Source organism: Calidris pugnax, unplaced genomic scaffold, assembly GCF_001431845.1.
Source record: "Calidris pugnax isolate Ruff unplaced genomic scaffold, ASM143184v1 scaffold491, whole genome shotgun sequence".
NCBI lineage: Eukaryota > Metazoa > Chordata > Aves > Charadriiformes > Scolopacidae > Calidris > Calidris pugnax.
The window spans coordinates 74,648-93,079 of NW_015091208.1; the positions used below are offsets into that span (position 1 = coordinate 74,648).

The 18,432-nt window shown below is 43.2% G+C and overlaps 1 protein-coding gene across 5 annotated transcripts in view; it reads left to right on the forward strand.

The window, feature by feature from the left end:
• Window positions 1-2,437: 2,437 nt before the first annotated feature.
• The window catches only part of MYO9A (myosin IXA), a 211,353-nt gene continuing 195,358 nt past the window's right edge, over window positions 2,438-18,432 (forward strand). For 4 of the 5 annotated variants that reach the window (XM_014959799.1, XM_014959798.1, XM_014959800.1 and 1 more), the window contains exon 1: window positions 2,439-2,494. The gene's annotated coding sequence lies outside the window, so the exon portion shown is untranslated. Of the gene's footprint in view, window positions 2,495-18,432 lie in introns of all 5 variants that reach the window. The other variant, XM_014959797.1, reaches the window with a different exon arrangement.

Consider the following 18,432-nt stretch of genomic DNA (forward strand, 5'->3'; position numbering starts at 1 on the left):
CTGTGATTCTGTGTGATTCTGTGATTCTGTGTTCCTAAGGTGGGGAAGGCGATTTTCCAAGGGGGAGAGGGGAGGGAGGCGTGTGGGGAGCCCCAAAACTTCGGGGGGGAGTCATAAAAAATTGAGGGTGGAAGAGACGAAAGCATTCACGGCTGCCCCCCCCCCCCCCCCCCCCCCCCCCCCCCGCCACCGGCTGCGAGGTGCGGGGCGGCTCCGCGGCGGGCGGGGACTGCCCCACGCGTGGGAGCGCCCGGCGGGGTTGCCGGTTCTCGGTCCTCCGGTGCCGCTTCCACCCCTCTCGGGGGTGGGTCGGACAGGCGAGACCTCAAAAAAAAAAAAAACCCCAAACCCGGGGGGGGGCAGCTTTTACCTCCCCTTCGCCTTTCCAGTGTCACCGGTGGGTCGGTGGCGTCCCCGCAGCCCCCCACGGCGGGTGGGGAAACGGCCCCTGCGCCGTGACCGTGGGCATTGCGGTGGGAGCGGGTGGCCGTCGGGAGCCCGTTACCGGCGCATCGTTAGCCCTTCCCACCCCGTCCTAATGAGGTATTTCTGGTTTTGGAGGCAGCGTTCCCACCCGCGGCAGCTCGCGCCCCCGCCACACCGGACCTTGCTGCCAGCGCTGCTCCTCCGAAAGGTTAAAACACTCGCTATTTCTTTCTGGAATTTTCCTAAATCTGGCCAAAACGGCCTTTGGCTTTATCCGCCTTAAAAAAAACCCCAAAAAGCAACCCTCTCCGAGGTGACTGGCGGTAGGACCTGCCGTAAGTTCAGAGCTGGGCGTTTTGCCGCCCTTCTGCTTCTAGATCGTCTTCTTCCTCCTCCTCCTCCTCCATTTACGTTTTCGTATCCTGAAATCGAGCTGAGATTAATAAAAGTCGGGCGCGTGAGCTCAGCAGAAATCATGGCTTTCCCATCCCTCGCTGCAGCACGCGTTACCCTGCCCATCGGCGTATCAAAAAAAAGAATCACGTAGCGGCGAAGGAAGGAGGCGAGCGCTGCTGTGGGGAGAGAAGAACGGCGCGGCGTTTCGCTAAACCCCCGACATCGCTTCCTAAACAGGTTCTGAGTTGGGGAAATGGGTTTCTGGCCAGCACGAGCCTTTTCCCGGCTCTTTTCCCCGGGGAGCGCTAGGAAGTGACAGGGGAAGGTGGTTGTCTTCTCCCGAGGAGAGGCGCCCGGATGCGGTGGTGATGGGCTGGGAATGCTTAAGGGCAACCTTCTCGAGCTGGGTTTAGCCACGGGCACCAGCGAGCTCCGGCTGGGCTCGGAGAGGCTGCGTTATCACCCACAAGCATCTTCTCTTCAGCCCGTCGTCCTGCAGTCACGCGATAATTACGCTTTCCCTTATGCCTTGGAGTGAACTTACCCATTGCAGTGGCTTTTCTTGTTTTTTGAACTTCTTTTAATTAAAAAAAAAAGTGGCTTTTCTTTGCATTTTTCCTTTATGAAGGCTTTCTCAGCCTTCACGCTCGCTCACGGCTGTGATTTTTTTCATCCCCATGACCATTTTGGAAGCCGCCGGTCCGGCTGCTGACGGTAGGGAAGGTAATTCAGCAGCTGTGGCACACGAGTAATAAGCTTTTGTTTCCTGGGCTATCAATGATGATGCAGCTTTTAATATTTATTTATTTTATTGCAATCAATAGATAAATCAGGATGCTTTTAGAGAGGTTTCCTCTTTATTGAAAGGCCTCTGGTCCATCAGTGGTGCCTCTGAGACATCTGAAAAGAGGATTGTTTGAATACCCCAATTCTCTTTATTTTTTTCGTAAAAAGTATTAGGCTGTAGGCTCAGCTTTGCAAAGTGCGTGCCTCACAATTGTTTCTTCTGTGCATCTGCAGCCCCAGTTACGATTTATAGAGTTCACATTTTTATCTTTTTTTGGTTTTGGGTGGGGAAGCTGCATTTTAAGTTTGAAAGGTCTCAAATGGCTGATGTGACATCTGCTGTTGCCATATCTTTTAACAAACGCTGGTGCTTATCTGCGCCACCTAAAACTCACCCTGGCAAACCTTTGGGACTTTTTGCTAGGGAAATCTAACCCTCTAAATGTTTTATGCCTAAATTACTTTTATCTGGGACGTTCGTGGTGATTTTAGCGAGCGTTGGTCACGTTTGCAAGAAAACCTCTGAGAATGTGAAGCATGTGAGGTCAGGCGGGAAATGTGAAACCCTGAGGTTACCTGTGCAACCTTAATTTAGCTCGTTTTGAGGCAGGGCTGTACTAGAAATCCTGATCACCCATGTGCACCGCTTCATTTCTGGAAGGATGGTGTCCAGCTCCAGATGGAAGAAGGGACCACTCCTCCTTATCGCCCGCAAGTCAACAGGGGGAGTACTGGGAGCACAGGGATGGTGCTGGTCCCTCCACTGGTTCTGCAGCTGGGCACCACCAGGTAGTTGGTGAAGGAGACCTGGGTTCACCGTTACAGCCTTGGGACTGAGCGTGCCACGTAGCCCTGAAGCCTTAAATACCTCGAGTCTAGCCAAATTGTGAGCGAATGTGATCAGAGAGTTTCTGAAGCCACTTGGGGTGGTTGGTTTTGACGGGTCGTTTTCTGGCAAATTCTAGTTCTGGCTCCAAACCATGGAGCTTTTGGTTGCAATTCCTTTAAAAATGCATGAGGGAGGAAACAAGGTCGTTGAGCCTCTTGCAGCATCTTAGCTGGTCACACTCGATTTCAGAAATTCCTGCGTTCCCTTGGTTTATAAATAAGATGGGGTTGCGGTCCCACTTGCACGCGGAATACTGGAGGAGGCTGGAGACGGGCCTGGGAAGAGCTGCCGTCTGTGGGGAAGGAGCCCCATCATTTTTGGAGGGATTGTTTTGCCTGTTGTGTCACCTTGAGATTGAAGGTGTGTTTGTTGTCTGCTTTATGAAGCTCCCAGCCTGGTCGTGGAGCCTGGCTTGCTAGGATGGACTTTAGAAGATGGGGTGGGTTTGGTTTTTGGTTTTTTTTTTTTGTATTGAGCTTAGAAAGAACATCTTATTTTCTCAGGCTTGGGTCCTGCGTGCCTACATTTGCTTCACTTCCTCTTGAGTGAATGGGATTTCTCCCTTCTCTAAAAAGTAAACATAAGCATAAATATTTAAAGGATCGCGGCTTGAGTTTGCAAATTCAAGACTTTCTCTAGCATTTCTCTGGACAAAAGCAGTATCGTCAGAGCTTTTGGTTGTGTCTGTTCCCTGGGAAGAAGCTTGTTAATGGTTTGGGCTTCCTGCTGCAGAAATATTACGCTGTGTTTTTGGGTTAGATGGCTGGGATTATCAGAAAGCTTAGGCATGGGTTTCTTGTGGAATTATAAGGATGAAATGCTGCTGGTGGGATGTTTGTAGATCATGAGAATTGAGATTATTTTTGTGGCCCTTTTCTTTTTTCTTTTACATGGGCCAAATGTTTCCATAGGCTTTGGGTATATGTGTGGAGGCACAGGTGTTCAGGATTGAGACTATATAAACCAAACACGTGAAACTCTTGCCAGATAATGGATAACAACAGGAAAAAAGGGAAATGGAATAGTCTTTGTTTTCTCTATGTGACTCTTTAATATTAAATGTTGCTACTGTACTTGGTAGGTGGAATGCTGTAGTGTGATGTACCTCTCGCTCCTGTGATTGCATTGATGTCTTAACTCTTGTATCTTACAGATTGGACATTTAAAAGCAAATTCAACAAACTGTATGCCCTCAGAAAATATCAAAATTCAGAAGGAAAGCACATTGAACAGTGATTATTTTTTTATTTTTTTTTAGAATTGAACTCCTTTATCTATCTGTTTTTGAAATATTATCAAGAGTTATGGCTCTGCTTGTCATCATGGTAGAGTTTTTTTTTTTTTTTTTCTTTGGGAAGGAAAGTTGTAACAGGTACCTATGGAAAAGCCTTACAGGTGAAGCGAGAGCTGTTTGTCTTTGCTACGAATGCTTTTTATTTTAACAGCCCACCCACGATTTTAATGCTACCCAGTTGTGTATTGCTGCTTCTAGGTTATTTTTTTTTCTTTCCATTGCTTTCCTCCGATGGAGAACCATAGAATCTCTTAGGTCAGAAGGGACTTCAGGAGGTCACTCGGTCCAAAGTCCTGCTCCGAGCACTTTGTCTGCGAGGTCAGATCAGATTCCTTGCAGCTTTAGATGTCTCACATCTGTCTTCTTCCAGTCGTGGTTGCAAGAAGAGAAGGGAAGGAGAGAGGTTTGGGCTGCACTGAGGGGAAAGCATCCAAGAAGAACAAGGTGATACGTGATTTGTGGCAGCCCTTGTTCGTGGAGCACAGACTTCCACTTGCAGGTGTATTAACCTGCCGCTCTATTCTGTGTTTCCATGATTTCGTTAAGCTGATCTAGTAGCAGTTGGAAGAGGCTCTGACCTAGCTGAAGTTAATCTTGGGAGGGGAGCGGGGCTAGTCCTCACTGGTGTTGGTGTGCTGATAATCAGCCCACAGCTGGCTAGTGGGTGGCCCTGCAGTGTTTTGGTGGAAACTCCTTGGAGGTGAAATGGTTGCATGCCATTTTTCTAGGCAAAATGAAATAACAAATAAATACCCATAGATTTAAGGGTTATTGTTATTCTCTCAATTCCTTTCTGCTGTTAAAATCTTGCACTGTGGTTTCTCTTCGGGCACGGGTGGGCATCCCTTTGGAGGGGGATGAGGCTTCTCTTTTGTAGAGTTCTCGTACATCTTTGGCTGTCCACACTGTGCCAAGGCATGGCCTGGCACCAGCTCTGTGAAACGAAGCTGTGGGTTGCTGTTCTGGCCTCTGTTGGTGTTTCTTGTCAGCTTTTTTTAGGGTTTTGCTAAGAGCATCATGAAGAGATGGAGCTAGGTGTCCTGCAAATCCCATGGTCCATCAAGGGGGATGAGTCTTAAGAGCAGAAAGGTTTTTACAGCTACACGTCCGACTTAAGTGGTGAGGTGTAGCTCTGCCATGGTCCTCCTTCATCCCTCTGTTGGGTTCTGGTGTGGCTTTAAAGTGTCTCCTTCAGGTACCAGCGAAGTTTTCTGAAATCCCTGTGGATGTTGAAGGTCCCTAAGAGAAGGCTGGCTGTAGAGTTGCCTGCGATGAGGGGAGGAGTGGAGCACGCCCTTTCAATGTTTGCATCTGCAATGGTTCAAACTGGGCACTCAGCTTCTCGTAGAGTGATTCGAAGACCTTGTAGAGATTCTCGAAGAGTCATGGTTTCCATCCTACATCTTGCAGTAGTTCCTGCAGATGTCTCTGAGGACCAGTGGGGGGTGGAGCAGCAGTCTGCCCCGCTTGGATATTGCGTGCAGTAGCAGAGGAAAAATGTGTTTTAAAATAAACAAGTAGTAATGCACAGAAATACTGCGGTCAGTGTGTAATGGGCTGCTCTTTTCTTACTTCTTGGTAGTTAACTATCTATTTAGGAACCAACTAAGGATAGTGAGTATGTCAATACTGATTTTTCTCCTGCTCTTGTTTTGGTTACCACATTTACTAATGTAAAAATAGCAAAAATGTGTGGGTTTCTATATCAGATTTGAATATTACTTGTTGATTTCTCCACCTTGAATCACTTCTGGTATCCCAGAATCCAAATTTTTGCAGATATCTTCTATTACTTGAAAAACGTAACCTTTAAAAAGGTATATGATCCTAGATAGGGTATATCATGGTTGAGCATTAATGGAAGTGGAGTGTCTAGTCCATATAGATGTATCTTTGAAAAACCTGAGCTTTAAAACCAACCCGGACTATGAATGTTTTTGATAGACTGCCAAGAATTCTTTTATTGTATTCAGCATCTACACGGTTGGGTTTGAGGGATGAACTTAAAACATGTTAACTGAAAATATTTACTTGAGAAGACTTCCGTAACTCTACTGTCTTTTCATACTTTACATAAATACGCAGACCGAAATAAAATTCTCAAGAACATTGACATTTTTACTTTTGCAGTACTTGTCTAAGAACTGTTAGGTTGGTTTATGCTTGTTGGGTGCATAGGACAACCTCCCTTGGGAGGAATTAGTAAATGATTTAATTGTTAAGGAATGTGGTCCCATTAGGCAAAAAAAAATAAATAATTGAATGCAGCAGGTCATTAGAAACGTAGCACTTGATTAAAATGATGTCAACCAGCTTTTTAAGATTTCAGAATAAGTGTATTTTTTTTGAAGAGGGGGTGATGTTGGCAAACAACTCTTCTGGGGGTTTCTTTGAGAAATGTAAGGGCAGGAGACCTGGCCACTGCTCGTTAATTCACTGGTTGCTCAGTAAATTGGGATAATTATGTGGGTTTTCTTGCTGCTGCTGGTGGTAAGGATGGCTGAACAGCTCCTGCTCGAAGAAGGGACTTGGGCAGATCTTGTTTAAAAGCAGAGCCACTGTTTCTTCTGCCTCTTTTCCTCAGAAAATACAGGTGCAGCCCCGCGGCGGGAAGGGCTCGATGGAGAGAGATGCAGTGGTCGGGCAACTCGGTCTGGGTTTGGGCCACCTCATTTGCAAACCTCTCGATGAGCAACAAGGGCACACACTATACATTTTTCTCCTTCCCGGGAAGACCGTTGCATGAATAATGTGTACAGGCAGGTGCTTGTGTCTCGTGTCAGAGGAGCAGGCTCCTTGGCTGCAGCCATCGCCTCGCCTTATCTTATCCGGAGGCGCTTCACCGTGCCTGGAAGGTAAGCGAGGAGATAGGAGGACAATGCAGAGCAGAGGTCAGGTTTGAGGTGCCTGCAGCAGATAACGAGGAATCTTAAGAGTATCTCTAAACTATGAACAGAATGAGCTAACCTGAAGCAGGTATGATTTTATAAACAACCCCCCCCCCTTTTTTTCTGCTTGCTGTGTAACCTTGTTCAACTCCAGTGATTGCCAAGCGCATCTTGACTTGTCCAAGCACACGGCCTATTTCAAAGTGTAATTATGCTTCTTCAAGCACATCTCCCATTTCACTGTGATCTGCAGGGATTTGATTAAGGAATTTATTAGTATTAATAAATGACAACGGTTGTATTTCTTCTTGGAAGGCTGAAATGGTACATCTAAGAAATACATTGCCAAGGAAGGTGACTGAGCAGCAGTTGCCCATCGCTTGCTCCACCACATTTACTACCACTCTTCAGAAGAGCCATGGACTCGTGCATTGTTTTGGACTCAGATCCTTTTTAATTACAGAAGGGGAGCTGCAGATCTACCTTCGAACAAATAGTTTCAGAGTTCAGTTCCTACTACATGTTCTGGTTTTATTCCTTTTTCCCCATTCTTGTGATTTAAATGCTACATAGGCATTGCTATTTGGCTGTGGTGAGCAATGCAATAAATACAAGGAGGGGCAAAATTAAAAATACATATATATATATAAAATAAATAAAGGACCTCCAGCAAATAGGGTAAGGATAATGAAAAAGTGAAAAAAATGAACACCAAAATCTGTGTCTGTGCTATTGGGAGTTCATCCTCCCACCTAAAAGTCTTTGCTGGAAAGAAGTAAGATCTGGAGACTGGAAAAAAAAAAGAAAAAAAAGAAAAAAAAAAACCCCTGCCTGAATATTTTCCTGTATTTTGTTCTTGTTGAAGGAAGGTGTGAATCTCGCCCGCAGCGAATTAAAAATACATATATATATATAAAATAAATAAAGGACCTCCAGCAAATAGGGTAAGGATAATGAAAAAGTGAAAAAAATGAACACCAAAATCTGTGTCTGTGGTATTGGGAGTTCATCCTCCCACCTAAAAGTCTTTGCTGGAAAGAAGTAAGATCTGGAGACTGAAAAAAAAAAACAAGAAAAAAAAAAACCCCTGCCTGAATATTTTCCTGGGTGTCTGTGCTATTGGGAGTTCATCCTCCCACCTAAAAGTCTTTGCTGGAAAGAAATAAGATCTGGAGACTGGAAAAAAAAAAGAAAAAAAAGAAAAAAAAAAACCCCTGCCTGAATATTTTCCTGTATTTTGTTCTTGTTGAAGGAAGGTGTGAATCTCGCCCGCAGCGTTTGCTGGCTGGGTTTTCAGCAACATTAGGGGTTTCCTCCTCTGGTTTGCTTCTCCACAGTGCAGCTGTCCTGCTCCAACGCTGCTTTCATTTTTGCTTTGCTCCGAGAAGATGTGAGACTTGAGGAGTAAAAAAGCTGAATGAGAGAAGTTTTATGCAGACGCTGTAGTCTAGCGAATGGCCCCGCTGCGAGGTCTCCAGTGCTAAATGTGACCCATTTTCAATTGCATACAAAATTCATTTAAAGCCTTGGGTTTAAAAGCAGCTCAGTGTTGATTTTTGTGATTCGGGCTCTGTGGTGGGGAGATTGCAATCTTCTCTCTTGTGTTGTGTTTACTTTTAGTAAAAATGAAATCCTGAGAGAATATATCTTCTTTCAAGAAAAAAAAAAAGAAATTAAAACCTGCAGACGTGGATTTAAAATCTTCAGGTGCAGTTTTTCCATGTTATTTATAAGTTATTTTTACTTGAGCATGGACTATGCACTGAGAACAGTTTTGGTGTTGTGGTTTGGTTTTTTTTTTTTTAGGACTGGATCAACTTTCTTTTCTGCTGTTTAGGTTTTCAGGGAGCATTAATCTACATACTTTTCTTTCAGGTATGTTCTTCAGGGGGTGGAGGGGACAAGTATTCAAAAAACTTGAACAATTTTCCTTAGGTGAAGGATCATTACAGGTTCAGATGCTGCCGGTATTAGCGAGACTCCCACCAGCTGCCATTTAATTTTCTAAATGTATAAATGTCAAAATTCCTGATAATTAGGGAAGTATGCGTATTTGTGTGCTTCAGGGAGCTGCAGCTCTGAAATGCCAGGATAATTTTTAGTGAATGAATGCTGATGGATTTGAAGAGGAGAACTTCAGTCTTAGCTAATTAAGCATCAAAAAATGCAACCATTTTGGTTTCTGAGCTCCATGCAACCACAAAAAAAAAAAAAAAGAAAAGCTTTGTGGAGTGAAAAAATAGTTGTAAAGCTGAAAATTCAAGTGTGAAAGTTGAGCAGAAAATAGTGAGTTAGGGACTTGGTGCACACCAGTATCATGCTTCATAGCCCTTGGGGTGCTGCTTCTGGTGGGTACCTTCTGGAACAACCTCTTGAGATCAACGCTCTGGGACTGTAGAGATGGGAGAAGTGAGACAGAAGGAAACAAAGCTCAAAACTAACCAAAACAGCTCCCGTAGTTTAGTTTTGGATCGTTGCATTAGGCTGTATTGTCCTCCTTACCTGAAGAGCAAGACACAAGATGCTGTGGTGGCACAGCGGGCATGAGTGAGGCCAGGTTAGATCCGCAAGCTTTGACATCACTGTGTTTTTGCTGGTGTCGCTGAGGACTTGTTACTTCATTCTGTACTTTCCAGTGCTCAGCAACTCTGCAAAGCCAGGCCTAAACTGGGTTTGGGGTGTTGAGGTTTTTTAATTATTATTATTATTTGTTTTGTTTTCTTTCATTCTTTCCCTGAGTAGCTAAAAATAACCGCAGCTCTGGTCACCTGGTAGGAATCGTGGCCTATTGTAGAGGCAAGTAGGGAAGTAAACTTTCTTTGATGGCATTTGCTTGCTGATAAGAGTATTTTTTTTATATGTTTCCTTTCCTCGTTCTCCACATGCCTTCTAATTTCTCAAGAAACAAGGTGTGGGTTCTTCTGGTGCCTTAGTGCAGGACTGGGTTATTCTCTGCATTTCATGTAGGTAGGCAGCAGTGCAAGGGTGAATTTAGTATGGACAGCTGTGTAACTGTGTATTATTTTGAGGAAAACAAGTATTTTTTGCTCGCGTTACAAAGTATGCCCAAGGGATTAGTGTTGCAGGTGAAATTTCCCTTTGGGTTAGCTGCATCGTTCACTGTAACGTGCCTGAAAATGGTAAAGATGCACTTGTTCTTTCTTTCCTTTTTTTTTTTTTTAACTTTTGTCCTGAAGCAGTTAATGTTGCAGCATATGTTGATTTTTGGGCAAAAACAATACGGAGGCAGTCGCTGTGGTCTGCAGGGTGTGGCTCAGAAAGGTCTTGTTTCTGATTCCCTTTGCTAAGGCTGAGCTGGGAAGGGCTAATTATAGAGACAAACTGGGGAAGGAAGAGAACGGGGTCAATTCGAGCATCCAGCACAGTTTCCTTTAAATTAGTGGTTGGGCTGGATAGATTAAAAAAAAAAAACAAAAACCAAACCCCAAAACAATAAAGTGGCATGGAGTGAGATTTCAAATGCTCTGGTGCGGAGCAAGGTCGGCAGCTACAGCAGATGTTTTGCAGTTTCACTTTGATTTAGGTAAAGAATGTGTTGAATTAGTGGTTTTATTGACAGAATTGCCAAATTGAACTGAAAAGACGGAGGAGAGATTACTCTTGGGTTTCCTCTTCAATATGTTTTTTGAATAGTAAAAGGTTGCGATAGTGAATGAAGCAAAGAAATGCCTTGCCCCCCCGCGCCCCACCAGCCATTGAATAAAATGGATTTTCTGTGAAAAAGGAATTGTGTCATAATTATAAGTCTTTTGCACTCAAGACGTTATATTTTAATAGAAAGACTACTTTGACCCCTACGTCTTATGTAAATACAAAATGGGTCAATTTTGGTTATGTTTTATCCCTAGTTGGAGAGCAAACTAGGACATAATTTTTTTTTTTTTGAGGCTATCATATGGGCTTAAAAGTTAGGGTTTTTTCCTGGATTTATGTATGAACTAACTCAGATTAGAGGACACAATATTTAAAGAGGTGATGCAGAAGCGGTACAAGCTCTTGGCTCATAGCTCTGCAGGTGTGGAAAGCAATAAATCCCTATGCCAACTGGAATTCATGCAAGTCAGTTAAAAAAAAAAAACCCAAAACTTTTACGGTGCTCTTACCAGATGATCCTTTCAGTCCCTTAACACCCCCTTGTCTCAGTTTTGCTCCTTTTAGGAAAAAAGCCTCGGTTGGCAGACCCTCCCTGTTTCTGCTGTGTATTTTTGCTTCTCCTTTGCCCTCCAGCCCAGCAGCATGCAATTACCGAGACCTGCTGTGCAGAAATGGAGATGGCAGAGCGGGGAGAAAAATCCCAAGTTTCTTCTGTGCTTTTCAAGCCAGATCGGCAAGTTCCTTCTGCCGGTGGCGTGACTCATCCCGGGCTTCCTCGCTGGAGGCCACTTCTGGCAGGGCATCAGAGAGGAGCAGCCCGTGCTTTCAAACCAGAGCTGAACCAGGACCTTCCTTGAGGAAAGGCCATTTTTCTGGTCTTGGGATCTGTCATTGTGCAGAAGATGGTGAGATGCGCCCACATCTCAAGGGAATTTGTGATAAACCCGCTTAATTCATCCCGAGGGTGAGAAAAGGTTTCTTCTTGCTGCTTTGAGCAAGACACGTGCTTGTCCAGAGGGTCTTGCCCAACTGGGGATCAGTGATACAATCAGCAGGACAGTTTTTTCACTCTTTAGTTTCTTTTGTTGAGCCGATACATAGTGTTTTAGTGTGTCAGTTAGGAAATTCTTAGGCTAGGAAGGGAATTTTTGATTTTATTTTTCCTGAGGGTATAGGTAGAAGTGTGCTTCACTCAGGGCTGTGATGCCAGCAGAGACTCTTGCTCTCCGCTCCGTCGTTCTCCTGGTAAATCTAATGATATAATTGCTTTCCCCTCATTTTTGATTAAATCAAGTTAGCTTTAAACCTTTGAAAGGGTAATTTTTTTTCATAAGCTTATTTATTCGGAGCAAGGAGTGTGAGCAATCCCACCAGGAGAAGTTTGGGGTGGTGCTGCCAGCAGGGAAAGACACAGCTGGGTTTAGGATGTTGATCTGCAGGATGTGTCACCGGTGACTTGATGCAAGAATTTCCTCGTTGTGAGCTCTACTCATTTTTTTTTTTTAGGGATTTTTTTTTTTTTTTTTTTTTTTTTTTTTTTTTCAACTGAAACACACTGTCAATGTTTGTAGGTTTCTAACGTTGTTTTATAAATGATTTAAGTATTATGTAGTATTTTTAGGCTTATTCTACTTGTTTGTTGTATTACTTGTGTGCCCTAGTTACAGCCCCAGGTTTCTTGCAGAAGTTGCAAGAACTTAAAACTCAAACTGCATCGTTTGAGATGGATCCATTCTATGATCTATAGGGTCTACCAAGGAGGGTGACAAGAAAATAATGGTCATTGCAGGGTCTTGGCACACCTCCAGCCTTGGCTGTGGGATATTTCTGTTCTGTAGGTGTCATGTAAGGGAGAGAAAAGCTTGAGAGAATATGAAAATGATCTATAAATATTTAGAGTCTGCTTCTTTCAGATGTGTGATGGGAGAGTCTTGGAAAATCATGAAAGTGGTGTTTTGGTGGGTTTTTTTGTTTTGTTTTGTTTTTTTTTCCTTAATGGGTTGGTAATGGAGATTGGCATCCTGAGCTGGCAGAGGAGTCAACCTCTTGATAGCGATCTTAAGTTATACACAAGGAAGAGCCTTAGAGGTACAGATAAAAAAAATGCAAAGTGAATTCAGTAAGGGTGTATTAGGATGCAAGAGAAGAGCAAGGCAGTTGTATAAAAATAATAATTTTTGCTGTGACATCCTGGCAGGTTGGGGCAGGGTAAGATTGCCTTTCCCCTGATCAGAGGGAAGCTGGGAGAACTGCCCCAGAAGGGAGTTTTACCTTTCTTTTTTTTTCTTTTTTTCCCTGTCTCTGTTGGATTTAGCCCCCTCACATTTTATTTAGCCAGTGACATTTTAAATACCGTATTGCTCTGACTCCTCTGTTGCTGTCACATCACATACACGTTTCTTTCCTTCGCCTACTTCTTGGTTATTCCATGTGCGTGACAGAGGCCGCAGAGCTGTTACGGTTTTTGTATCACCTCCCTGTTCTGCATCTCTGCCGTGCAATCCCTGGAGTTTTGGAGGACTGCTATTATTTATTATTTAAACAACTTTTCTTACTTTTCTCAGCTGGTGTTGATGTGCTGGTCTGTGCATTCCCTCCTCTCTTTTTGTAGCACAACATTTTGTGTCAATCTAGGACATTTTAAAAGCAAAGTTCCTACTTTTTTTTTTTTTGGCCAAGTCATCAAAGCTTCACATTTCTGTTTCGGATAGTTTCGCGCAGAGTGCCGAGTGGATTTTTCACGTGTCTCTGGTCTGTCAGCACAACTGTTGAGCGAGTGAAATTTCACTGCATTGCTGAGTTCTTTTTTTTGCTGTTCATTTTTTGGATTAGCCCTTTCGGTGACAGCACTTGGTTGCAAGGTATTGCGGTTTGCCAGGTGCTCGGGATGGCTTACAACTAAGTTGGCTCTATTTCAAGTTAAGATTTTTCAGATAGTCGCTTTTAGGTAGTTACATGTGAAACCTGTACCCGAGCGTGGAAAGTGACTTTCTGTGCTGAGGAAGGTAATTCTTCACTAGATCCATCTTAATGATTTGAACATTTTTATTTAGTTTTGCACAGGTTTAGATTTCTGATTGTGCTCAGCACTACAATCAATCACCCCCACCCCCCGCCTACACTACGCTCAGAAACCTAGTCAAGATGTTAGACCCAGCTTTAATTTTCTCCGTTTCCTATGATTCTCAGTTAACCCTCTTTTCAGGAAATTTGTGGCTTCCTGCAGACTATTTGTAGTTGCTGTTGGCCGAGAGAAGCAAGGTGATGTCTATGCAATGAAAGCTTTTGGGAAGATGAGTTTGGAGGTACTGGGGTGTTCGGGGTATTTTTTTTTTGTTTGCTGAAGGCATTGTCGAGGTGAAAACCTGCAGCCGCGGCACTTCAATTAATCTTATTTACTGGTGTTTGAAGAATATGTGATGCTATTGTCTGTTCCTTCATACGTGAAATCTAATCTCTGTTTGAATTAGCCTTTGTAATAAGGCTACCGCTTGATAAGTGAGTAGACAAATATTAGGACGTTGCCACCAAGGGCTTTATCCTTCACCGAGATAAAGCGGCTGAGCTTGAACGTAGGTTATTTATGCACAGAAAACAAACTTATCAGTGTTCCTGAATTACCCCTATTGCACAGAGAGGCCACTCCTGCCCCGAACAAAGCAGCATTTAGATAGATGGTTTCTTCCCTATAACAGAAATAAAATATTCTCCCATTTTTTCCACGTGGATGGTATTTCTGGTGCTGCCTACGGCGTGCACGCAGAAAATGCTTAAAGAATCTGGTGTCTGTGGGCAGCTCCCGCGTCAGCCCAGGGCTTCCAGCGCCGCGGCTGAAATATGTGCAGCCTGTTCCCTCGGCGCCTACACGGTCCGGCGACCTGGCGAGGAGGAGGATGATGACGATGTCGACGGGGGCCAGAAGCAGATTGTTGCCGTTGCAAATAAAACCACTCATGCATCCCTCTCCGAAGTGGAGAGATCCCGGAGGTCGAGCATCTTCTGCCGTAGAAGGTACCGAGGGAGTTGAGCTGCACTGAGGTTCAAAGCTTGAGCAAGACACGGTACTGGAAGGTGGCTTGTGGTGTGGGGCTGGTGGCTGGTATTTATTTACTTCTGTTCAGGCATGACAAGCGTAGGCACAAGGGAAGATAAAAATAAATGGTGGCTGTTATTTATTTACTTCTGTTCAGGCATGGCAAGCGTAGGCACAAGGGAAGATAAAAATAATGCTAATTGAGGTATTAACTTCGTGTTAAAAGAGTATTTATGACTTTCCAGGACACTGCTGGTTGTGACATGGATATTTTGGCTTTTTTGGGGGGAAAGGGAGGGAGAGAAAATTGCCTGCAGAGGTGACCCTGCAGCCGATGAGAAAGGTAGCACTAGGGTAGAGACGGCAGGCGTTGCAGACAGAGGAGGTTTTTTTCCTGTCCTTACGTGGAATTCTTGTCACAGCTTTATGTTGCAGGGGAATCCTTTGCAAAACAACACCAGGACACCTCTCGGAGAGCACCTCCTTGTTAACTCTTGTAAAGCAGAGCCAGCCAGCCCATGAATCTCAAAAACCTTTGAAGTTATTAATAATGTTATGGGAGATAAAGTTAAACTATTCTCACTTCGTAACATTTCTATGTAAACTCATGAGCTAAACTTCTCCACTTTATATTTCTCCTGATTCCTATTTTAAATGCCCTAATGCCACCATTTGCTGGCTTCGATATTCATCTGATTTCATCATTTTTGCATTGGCATGTAACGGTGCTTCGGTTTGTTCTGGTGGTGGTGCAGAGTGAAGGGACCTGCAAAATCTTGGGGAGATAAGAGGGTACCAAGAGAGATGGGAGTGTAATGTAGCAGACTTTGCAGTTCGACAAAATCAGTAACCAGATCAGCGTGTTGGAATCAAGTTGCATGTGATATACAAAGTAGGCATCGATTTAGGTAACTTCAGTGGAGGTAATTAAAAATTCAATTTGAATGGATCATATATACAAAGTAGGCATCAATTTAGGTAACTTCAGTGGGGTAATTAAAAATTCAATTTGAATGGATCATAAAATACCCATATATTAATTTTGAAAACTTCTGCGTGTCTAGGTCTTGCTTGGTTTTCCTCTCATTTGTGCTCCTGGGGACGTTGGCTGGCAGAACTCATGGGGCTAAAACTTCCTAATCTTCCTAAATCTTCTGGTTGCTGTTGGTCTAATAAAATTCTGCCTGTGTCATACACCTTAAAACTGAACAGGTGACCAGAGTCATGGTGTGGAGAAGACACACAAGCTAAGGCTTTCTTTCCTTTGGAAATTTCCCCAAATCTCTATATCAGTTGCTTTGTAGGCCTCTCAGCCTAAGAGGATTTCTGATGGTTGGTGTGATGGGCCTCCACTTGACTCATTTGGAGGGAGTCAACCCAATTCTTCCTAAATCTTCTGGTTGCTGTTGGTCTAGTAATCTTCTGCCTGTGTCATACACCTTAAAACTGAACAGGTGACCAGAGTCATGGTGTGGAGAAGACACACAAGCTAAGGCTTTCTTTCCTTTGGAAATTTCCCCAAATCTCTATATCAGTTGCTTTGTAGGCCTCTCAGCCTAAGAGGATTTCTGATGGTTGGTGTGATGGGCCTCCACTTGACTCATTTGGAGGGAGTCAACCCATTTTTCTACCTACCTTCCCACTGTGGATGTGTTCAGCAAGAGTTTTGGGCAGTTGCTTGTACTGTTGGCATTTTTATCTACCTGATCCAGAGTCCCACTGTGGATGTGTTCAGTCAGAGTTTTGGGCAGTTGCTTGTACTGTTGGCACATGAAATATAAAAAACCACTTGCCATCAATAGAAATGTTCTCAGTTGACTAGTTGGCTGCCTCAATGGTAAGCCCACCTCGAGTATGGCTTTCCTCATTTCCACTCACAGGAAGCAATGGCCAGATGATCCCAGGGAAGGAGCGTAGCAGAGGATGTTACCTCCTCTGCAGGAACGTGCTGTTCTCCTTGATTTACTTGGCTTGAGCCGGTGTTTCTCATCTGCTTCAGTGAAAAACCAGCTGGTTTAACTTTCCCTAGCGTAGATGGACACTCTTTCACCCCAACCCCCAAACCTGTCAAACTAAGTAAGGGCCAGCCTGAAATGAGATGTCATCCATTGCATGCAGGGCTGTGGCAAGGGCCTGCTGGGATCCAGATTATTTGTTTATAAAAAAAATAAATTATAAGTGTGTTTTCCATGGCTGCTTGTTGAAGAAGGCTTTTTGATTTATGTTCATGCATCTTTTGCATCTGAGATGAAAACCAGCATGGTTAAATGATGAGGTTCAGGATGATATGAGCCAAACAGATGCACTTCAGAAAATGAAACTTCAATCTTGGGTTTACTTAGCTCATTTCCTGGTGTCATTACATGGTCCGGATGATGAATGTGCTTTAGTTGTGCGATCCTACACTGAATATATTTTTAAACATTTTTTTCACACTCCCTTCTGTTGATCTCATCACATAGCCAAGTTAATAGATTTGAGGCAGTTTTGATTTCCATACCATATGTTCTCTAAGGCATTTTGGAAGGATAATTATGCTTATGTATTTTACTTTACCATATGAGGCCAGTCTGTTTTTCAGGTAAGAGGTGGGCATACATCTTCTCAGAGAAGCTCTGAGGTGACTTGTGTTTTCTGAAGGTACCATCTCCTGTTGTCTTCTAGAGGAGCCAGGAAGGATGACATTTTGGACATGAGGACAAGGAGATTGTGCAGTCACTCTGGAAGTGTTTATTAGACTTATTTAACCCCCCAGCCCACTAGTGGGATGTTTCCTTGAAAAGCAACTTCTAAACCATTATTTCTGTAACATAAATTATTGGGGAAGGTAGGAGTTCATGCTGTAGCTGTAAGTATTGCAGTGAAGTTAAAGGATCAAGGCAAAGCAGGATCTTTCCTGCTTAAATCTCCATCACTTACTCTAAATCTAAGCTATAAAACTGAATTATGTACTCAGAGAAAGCCCATCCTCTTCTAGGAAGGATATGATTTTTTTTTCCCATCTAGCAATTCATGATGGGTACCTGAAGAATAAACTCTGCTGCAATTACAAGCTGCTGCTGAGGCTTTACTAATTTACCTAAATCACTGGAGCAATGTGTTGAAGTTAACAAATTAAACAGCATCTGGATGGCACTAAGTATGTTAAAACTTTCTTTAAACAAATATAGTAGATTGTTTAAAGTGTTTAAATTGTTTTAGAGGTGAACAGGTTGTCCTTAGACTAAAGATATGACTGAAGTTTGGAGGAAAAAATATTCAGTTGGATTATTTGGTAATTTAGGCTAGGAAATTCTCTCTTCCTTGAGCACGCTTCCTTAGGGTTTGGGATTTTCTAATTAAAATTTGATTTTTCTATGATGAATGGAGCCTGATTAGACTTCAAACCAGAATGCCAGTATGACTTTTTAGAGAAGTTGGTATTTGTCAGTTAAGCTTTTAACTTGACAAAATAGTGCAGAGAGAATGCTTATTTTCCCACAGCAGACTTATTTTTACTACTTTTGTAGAAATTAATGTCCTTTAATATAAATATTAAACTTATGGTCTTAGTAGAGAAGAAATCTTGAAGTGTTATGAAAATGCGGCTGCTAATAATTGGTGTCAGAAAATAAATAGAGCAATTAAAAAGAGATTGGTATATAATCACTGGGAGTGACTTTATTCCATCAAACCCATTGCTGCATTTTAGGTGATTGAAGCTGAAACCTCTTCCCAGTTGATAACTGTGTCTGGGATCTAAGTGATACAGGATAAAGGCGATAAGGGAGATTTCCAAGGAGGAATGTGAACAGGTTAGGTGATAAAATCAGGGAATCCCTTTAGCAGTAGTTGTCTGGAAGATGAAGATGCAGGAGGTACCTTCCCCAGGAAAACCGGAGAGCCTGGGGTAACTTGTGATGCTGGGGGGAGTCCCAAGCGAGCAGGTTATGACGTATGAAGATGAATAGCTTGGTCTTGTGTTTCACTCTTCATTTAAAAAAAAATAAATAAGGCAACAACAGAAAGCTCTCATTCTTTTAAAAATTGTCTTTCAAACCTGATTGTTCTTTAAAGGTTAGGGTTAAGGATGCTTGTTGAAGTCAAGTTGCTGATGAGTTTCACT